Genomic DNA, 8,441 nt, shown 5'->3' on the forward strand with positions numbered 1-8,441 from the left:
TTCTACAGCAGGCACATGTAGTCTCCCACCCAGATTTAAATGAAAGCTGTCCCTGGCCACATCCACACCAGACCTTTATTTTACTTTTGACAGTCATGGCTTCCCTCAAAGAATCCTGGGAAGTGTAGTTAGTGAAGGGTGCTGAGAGTTGCTACGAGATGCCCTGTTCCCCTCACAGAGCTTTAGTCAGAGTGGCTGACTGTTAAACCACTCTGGCCACTGGACCTCTGTCAGGGGAATAGGAGTCTCCTCTCAGCACCCTTCACAAACCATACTTCCCAGGATTCTCTGGGTGAAGCCATGACTGTCTCACGTGAAATAAATGTCTGGCATGGGTGTGGGCCCCTTATTAGCCAAGCAGATGTGAATCTGGCATTTAGAACACTGATCATTCTTACTGAGCATGCCCAGCCTTATCATTGACTCCAGAGCTAAAAATGCTAAATTAATTAAAAATTGGCCAGGCATTTTTTTAACTTTTAAACTGCAGAAGATGAAGGTCAGAGTATGGGGCAAGGTCTGTAATAGGACTACAGGTACTCTGTGAACATGGCTGATTTCTAATTAATTTCAACAAATTATGAGAACACTGACAGAAAAAAGTCCAACAGGGGTCTGTCCCCCCCCCCTCTTTTTATACTTTGAACTCTCGATTCTCTCTGTTTTGTGTATTGCCATGAAAATTTAGAGGGTTGTTAAGCAAGAGTTTCTGAGTTCAGGACTATAAGTTTTATAAGGTTTTGTTTTGAAATGAGCTTATGGGAAGCATCAGAATAGCATGTGGGGTATTTTCAATTTAACATTGTGGAATGTGAAAAATCCATGCTGGCTCTAGTATATAGCCACTCTTGTGGCTGTATAAAAAAAGTATTCCAACAAGTCTCTGCAGTTCTTGTCTACTGTTCCTGCTTCCCAATATGGGTTCAGTAGAGCCAAATTATTTTAATTAGGAGGAAATTCCAGTCTTTCCTTCCATAAAACCCACAGATGTAAATAATAATGCTGATAATCCTTGATGTTTCTGCAGAGTTACAAGAAATGGAAATGCTGATCTTATGGAAAACCAGCATTACAGTAAACAACTTTGTTAAAAGGGGCAACTGTGCCTAGGGATAATTGGCTGAGTTATTGCTCTTCTTTTTACTGCTAATTTGCAATCAGCTGCTGTTGTGGCCTAGGCCCATGTGATGGTGGTATGTGTTCAGGCTTTTAGACGTCTGGAGAGAATAACAATATAAAAAAACCTGCCTAATGTTGCTCAGATGAATTTTAGATATTCTGACCTAGGGATTATATGTAGGTAGTTGAAAGTATTGTTAGTATTATGTTGTTATTATTTATTGCATTTATTTGTCGCTTACTACATAAACCATCTCAAAAGCTACTTACATTTCCCACTAAGAAGGCCTACCAGATCTTTCTTTGCTCTCCAAGTCAGGATAATTGAGGAAGAGAGACATTTGAGAATTATGAACAGAAGATCTTTTAGGTGAACAGGAAAAAGTACAACCATTTTAAAACACCTAGAATTTAATTTTTGATAGGCCCAGCAAGAAGAGCAAATGGTACCATATCAGATGTCATTTGTCTTCAGCACTAGTGTTGTGAGCCCTGCTGGGAGGGGGGTGGGTGGGCGGGGGCAAGACAGAGGATGAGGATGTGGACTGGGACAAATCACTTGGGGAGGAGTCAAGCAGCAGAATGGACCTAGAGGGCACCCCGACCCTTGTCTTTGACACCACAGCCCCTGCAACTCCAGGCCTCCCTGCAGGAGCTCAACCTGACCTGTTAGACACTTCCCAGGTGTACCTCCACTTCCCATGCCTGAACTGACAATTAAGACACGAGACTGGCTGAGGCTCCACCTCCGCCCCGCACTCAAAGACACTTGAGGTGGGAAGTTCAACAGACCCAACTAAGGAGGAGTTTCCATTTGCGCATGAGCTCCCAACCTACTTAAGCAGGCTTTGGGGGTGGGGGAAACAGTTGCTGAGTCAGCATCTTGGAGTCATGAAGTCATGCATAGCTAGTGCAAGAGAGGAGCTAAGTTCCTAGGAAAAAGCAGATAGATACATGAGGCGCTCTGGGCTGCAGCTGTCTATTACTTTAATAAAAAGAGAAAACACTCCTGTAGAGTCTAAGTCTCTCAACTTTGGGCAGGACAACTAGAAACCCACATCAGGGTAGAAGAAAAAATAGAGGAAACTTTATTTTACAGAGAACTCACTGAGCAGAAATGACTAGTTCTCCAATTTCCTCCAGCTAGGCTACATTTCAGCTGCTGAAATCTCAGATCATTAAGTAGGCTCTGGTCCATGCAAGCTTATGCCACAATAAATCTGCTGAGTTTTTATGGTGCCACCAGACTTTTTTTTTATCAAGATCATAACTGCTTACTTCAAAGGAGTTGTGCCCTTCCATGGCAGAACACATGCTTTGAATGCAGAAGGTCCAGGGTTCAATTGCTGGCATATGTAGTTAAAAGAAGCCTGTGGCTGATGGTGATGGGAACCGCCTGTGCCTGAAACCCTGAAGAGAGTCCTTGATTGCCAATCAGGGAAGACAATACTGGGTAGATGCACAAGTAGCCTGATGTGGATTAAGGCAGCTTCCAATGTTCCAGAACATCAATACATTTACAATGGGTCATTGGTGGTACCCCAGCAAAAATGGCTATGCTCCCCCTACCCAGACCAGAACGTTCTTCTCTGTTCTGCCTGTCCAGCCACTTCATGCCTGTCCAAGGCTGGACCAAGACATTTTGCTGCCTGAGGTGAAGAACAAAATGGAGTGTGTGCACGTACATATACACACTCCACAAACAGAAACAGGCTGGACAGATAGTTGAATCTTATTTCAGCACTGGTGATAGGACAGTGTCCTCCATTGCACCGGAGAGCAACAAGCCTAGTCGGGGGGGGGGGTCAGAGGATAGGCCAAGACCTCCAGCACCTCACCTCTGCCCCCTAGCATTTGATTCCTGAAGCAGCCATCTCACATGGTAGGACAGCCCTATCCCTGCCCTCCCCAAAATTCCAATGAACGTCCTCTTTGTAAGAGTGCTTTGCTAGGAGAAGTATTAGTAAAATTAGTTTCTTCAGCACTACTTTTTAATGTAAGTTCTCAAACTGTGATGAACTACTGTCATTGATTCAATTCAGCTTCATGCTCACTCTCATGTCCTGGCTACAGGTAGGTCAAATATTTGCTGCTAATCATGAGGACACTGGCCTAGTACTTCCTGAAATGAAACAGTATAAAGCTAAGGAATGACCTGAACCCCTCCATCACTTCCCCCCCTTTTTTTGATATTTGTCATCTTTTCTCTCCCCACTCCCCAACTGCGTAAATTTAGATACTTACTTGAACATTTGAGAGGAACAGCTTCTGTGCTGGTGTGCAAGCAGTTCATAAAACCAGTAAGTAACTGTACATGCATAAACATAAGTAGACACTGTAGATGTATCTCCCTTACTCTGAAACCTTGTCCCTCCATCATTCACTGACTCACTCCAGTTATATTGCACCTCCAATCTGATAATGCACAGATGAACCATGCCAAAACTGGATTATATGCTGTTTAACAATTACCCAAAGCATTTAGTTTCAAAGCATGTGAATGGCATCAATTTCAGGAGCCAGGCTCAGACCTATAGCAAAGCAATAAAGGTGTGAAGAGAATAAATAGGGAGTCACAATTTACCCTTGCAAAAACACATCCATGCAATTTACAGCCAGCCACTTTTTAAAAGGGGAAACAGTTTTTCATCTAAGTGATACACTAATTTCTATGCGAGATTGTGACAGCAAATAGTCATAAGAGCTGTCAATAAAAGATGATACAAATGCACGCTTAATGGGCCAACAGTCTACTAGCCAAGATGGGCACAGCATTAATAGTCATTCAAAATATGACCTTATTACCTTTTCTTTTCTTTTCTGAATATCTAACTACAGATTTCCCTGTTTCCTGGTTCCTTTCAGTTATGCATCTGATAGCAGCCAATGGCACAGAAAACAGTTTCTGAGCTAGGAAGATATTGGTTTTGCAGTGCTTATGTTTTGGAAATAGTACGGCTAACATAGCCCCTGGCATAGTAAGGCTGGTGTTTTCAGGTCTAGAACACAGAAGCAAAAGTTTATAATGTTGGCTATTTCAATATTTTCCACATTACCTTTAATCCTCAGACCACACATTTCAAGGCAATTATTTATTTATTATTTATTGCATTTGTATACTGCCCCATAGCCAAAGCTCTCCGGGCAGTTTACAACAATTTAATTGGTATTCTACTTTATTAGGAGGGAAGAGTGGCCCTCCAACTCCCATCAAAAGCACCAGCCAGCATAGTCAGGGATGATGGGAGTTGCAATCCAGCAATATTGGGAGCGCCACAGGTTCCCCATCTCTGTTCTAGGATGAGCATGTGGAAAGGAGAAGAGGCCTTCCATACCATTAAAATAGTATAGAAGAGGGTTTTTCATTTTGTCAAATACTGCTTGCTGTGCAGGGTTGAGAAAAGGTGCCAAAATTCACTGTTTGCAGATCTCTTAAGGGTTATAGGCGCCCTGGCTCCTTTGTAACTGGTCACCTTGGTTTATGACAGTATGGAAAATGTTAACATTTCCCAAGATTACCTTTCTTTTCCAAAGTAGATTAATGACTGGTGCACAAGTAAAAGGAAGAGGTAAAAACAACTCATGCATGGTCACAAGGTATTTTTCCTTTATGCATGCACCATAGAACCCTTCCCTTTAAAAAAAAAAAAAAAGTGTTGTTTGATAGAATGGTGATCCTGCATCGTCCTAAAAAAGAGCAGTGAGATTAATTTAACCTGATTTGAGCCATGTAGACCATCAACACCAGATGGGGAAAAAACTGGTCACATTTGAAGAATAGGGCTCTTGATATAGAATAGGACAGGAATATTTTCCTGTATGTGATCTGGGAGTTTTTCTGCTTCTGTGGCCTGCTGCTTGAGGAAATTTGCTATCTGCTTTTGATTATTTCAGGCTGCTGGCTGTCAGAGTTAATTTATTTGTCAATCAGTTCTGATGTTGCTGGGTGGTTACTGTGAAGCTAATTATTGTCAGGAAGCTCAGGGGATTCCACAGAGACATGTTTTTCAATGTCACTTTTAAAAAAATAGAAGTATACAGACAAGATTGAACCTGGCTACACACACAGTATGGAAGAAAAAAATATGCCATGCTTTCTTGATTGTTCTATTATTAATTCTTTGGATTTTCTTAGAGGACGCTATATGATGTGGGGGGAGGGAAGAAATCCGCATTTGAATATAAGGCATTTCACTTTTGCTATCTTCATATGGCGATATTGAAAAGCTACAGATATGTGTCAGCATCACATCTGTCGTTCGTAGCTTGCACTTGCCTGTGCTACCATTCTGACTGGCTCCACCAGCCAATGATGTGTAGGGCATGAACCATTCAAGCAGAGTACTGCAAAATCAGAGTAACATGGTCACAGCACAAAAAGAGGTACCTTGGATTAACATATTCATAGTGCCAGGTCTAGCGTCAACACCCAACATCTTTGGGAAGCAGTTGGGGCCTCAATGCCCAAACAGGGCCTACCTGTAATGCCTGCCTTGGATATCTCTTTTCCAGCACCCTTCTGGGTGCCATGACAGCTCAGAGCCACTGTTTAAATTTCTTACAATGCCCTGGAGTGCTCCTGAATTAATGTTGCTCTAGTGCATTGCGGAAAATTGAAATGGTTTGGTTTATTCACTTTACACATCGCTCCCCACTAAAAATAAAGCCCTGAAGCGATTTAGGATCAAAGTACAAAATACAAGAAATATTTCATAAACATTATTAAAAGCAGATTTAAGAGTACAATACTTTATCATTGGTGCTGCCCAAATGCCTTGGAAAACAAAACATACTTGGTGCCAAAACAATTAAAAGGTTGACACCAGGCGGGCCTACTGGGGACAGCTACTAGACAGAAGGCCCATTCTCTTCTTGCCACCTTCCAGATCTCCCTCACAGGTGGCACACAAAGGGTCTCAGATGGTGATCTCAGGGTCTGGGCAGGTTCATATGAAGAAAGGCAGTCCTTCATGTACAGTGGTCCCAAGCCATATAAGGTTTTAACAAACAAAAAAAGCACTTTGGATTGGGCCTGGAAACAAGTTGGCAGCCAGTGCAGTTGGGCTAGAACTGGTATTTTATGCTCCGGCTAACAGTATAGATACTGTAGCTTCCAAATCATCTTTAAACACAGTCCCATGTATAATGCATTACTGTAATCTAATCTGAATGTTACCAGAGCATAAACAACCAAAGCCAGGCTATCCCCATCCAAATAGGGTCCCAGTTGGGCTACCAATCCAAGCTGGTAGAAAGCATTTTATGCCACTAAGGCCATTTGCAGCTCCAATCAGGCCTGGCGCCAGAGGGTGGCCAGATTGGGCCCTGGCTGACGGCCTCTACAGCCCAGAGAGGCCCCTGAAGGTCATTGTCCTGTTCAGAGTGGGATCCACGAGGCTGAGACGCAGGTGTAATTAATTCTTGTTTTATTGTTGATTCAGATTTTGGGCAGTGTGTAAACTCTCGAGGTTACGATGGTCCATGTGCACCTCGATTTCATGTTGCGCCCCCTCCAAATGATGTCTCCAGGCTTCAAAGGCATCCTTGATGGCTAACAGCTCCTTTTCCCACACAGTGTAGTTTTGTTTAGAGTCAGTTAACTTCCTTGAAAAGTAGGTGCAAGGCTTCAGCCCACCCCCTCTCTGAGCCAGTTGCAAAAGAACGCGTCCAATCGCTACATCCGAGGTGTCTCTCTCTACCACAAAAGGGCGTGTGGGGTCTGCGTGCTGTAAAATGGGCTCAGTAGCAAACCTCCGCTTCAGGCTCTCGAAGGCTTCCTGAGCCGCTTCCGTCCAACGGAAAGGTCCTGAGCTCTTCAGGCAGTCAGTGAGTGATGCAGTCTGCTTGGAGTAGTTGGCTATAAAGCGATGATAGTAATTGTCAAACCCCAAAAAGCGCTGTAAATCCTTCTTCGTCTTAGGGGGCTGCCATGTGAATATGCACCGAACCTTCTCAGGGTCCATCTCTACTCCCTCTGGGGAGACGCGATACCCCAGGAAGTCTAATGAGGTCAGGTCAAACCCACATTTCTCCAGCTTCACATAAAGACAGTGCTCTCGCAGCTTCTGCAACACCAGGCGCACATGTGTGTCGTGTTCTTCGGGGTTGTCTGAGTATATCAAGATATCATCCAAATACACAATCATAAAACGGTCCACAAAGTTTCTGAAGATGTCATTCATGAAATTCTGGAAGACTCCAGGCGCGCCCGACAATCCGAATGGCATGCCGATAGCAGGTCTTGAAAGCAGTTTTCCACTCGTCCCCCTCTTTTATCCTCACCAAGTTATAAGCCCCTCTCAAGTCCAATTTCATGTAAAGTTTTGCGGATCGCAACCGCTCCAACATCTCCCTGATGAGCAGCAAGGGGTAACTGTTGGGGATCGTGATCTGATTTAGGGCATGGTAATCATTGCACGGGTGTAGCTCCCCGCCTTTTTTCTTGACAAACAACAGAGGCGCCCCGGCCGGGGACTGTGAAGGGCGGATGAAGCTTTTCTTCAAATTGGTGTCTAAAAACTCCCTCAACACTGCCAACTCTGGCTCAGACAGAGAGTACATCCGACCCCAGGCATCAAATCGATGGCACAATCATAGGGTCGATGAGGAGGGAGCTGTTCTGCTTCCTTTTTGTCAAATACATTCCGAAACTCCTTATACTTAGTGGGTAAAGTTATTTCTTATGAGGAAAGCACTCCTGTCAACGTCTCCGGTTTCTCCACGGGCTGGCAGTGTTGATGACAGTATTGGGAGGCAAAGGCCGTCACCGCTTCATCCCAAAAAATTGTGGGATTGTGCTGGATTAACCAAGGCATTCCCAGCACCACAGGGAACTGAGGCAAGGACGGCACATAGAACAACAGACCTTCTTGATGCCCAGGGATGTCTACCCCTAACATCTCTGTTGCCCTGGTCACGCCACCTGACTTCAGGGGCCAGCCAGCTATGGTTTCCACGGCTAAGGGCTGGTTCAGTTCTCGAGTGGGGATTGCATGTTGCTGCACCAACTCCCTATCCATGAAACAAGAGGATGCTCCGCTGTCAATCATAGCCTTGGCCGGGAAGCTCTGGCCCAAAAGCAGGGTGATTCAAATGGGTAACAGGAGCGCACCTTGGGATGGGAAGGGTCGTGGCAGAGGCTCAGCATCTGTATTACCCCCCAACCCTCTGTCCTCTATGAGAGCTGGGATGCGAAGTTTTCCGGTGACTGGGTTTTCCCGGCCTTGGCTGAACAGGATTGGGCTATATGGCCTGACTTTCCGCAGTACAGACAGAGTCCTTCCCTCCAGCGTCTCTTCCTCTCTTCCTCCATCAAACGTGGT

Source organism: Rhineura floridana, chromosome 2, assembly GCF_030035675.1.
Source record: "Rhineura floridana isolate rRhiFlo1 chromosome 2, rRhiFlo1.hap2, whole genome shotgun sequence".
NCBI classification, from domain to species: domain Eukaryota; kingdom Metazoa; phylum Chordata; class Lepidosauria; order Squamata; family Rhineuridae; genus Rhineura; species Rhineura floridana.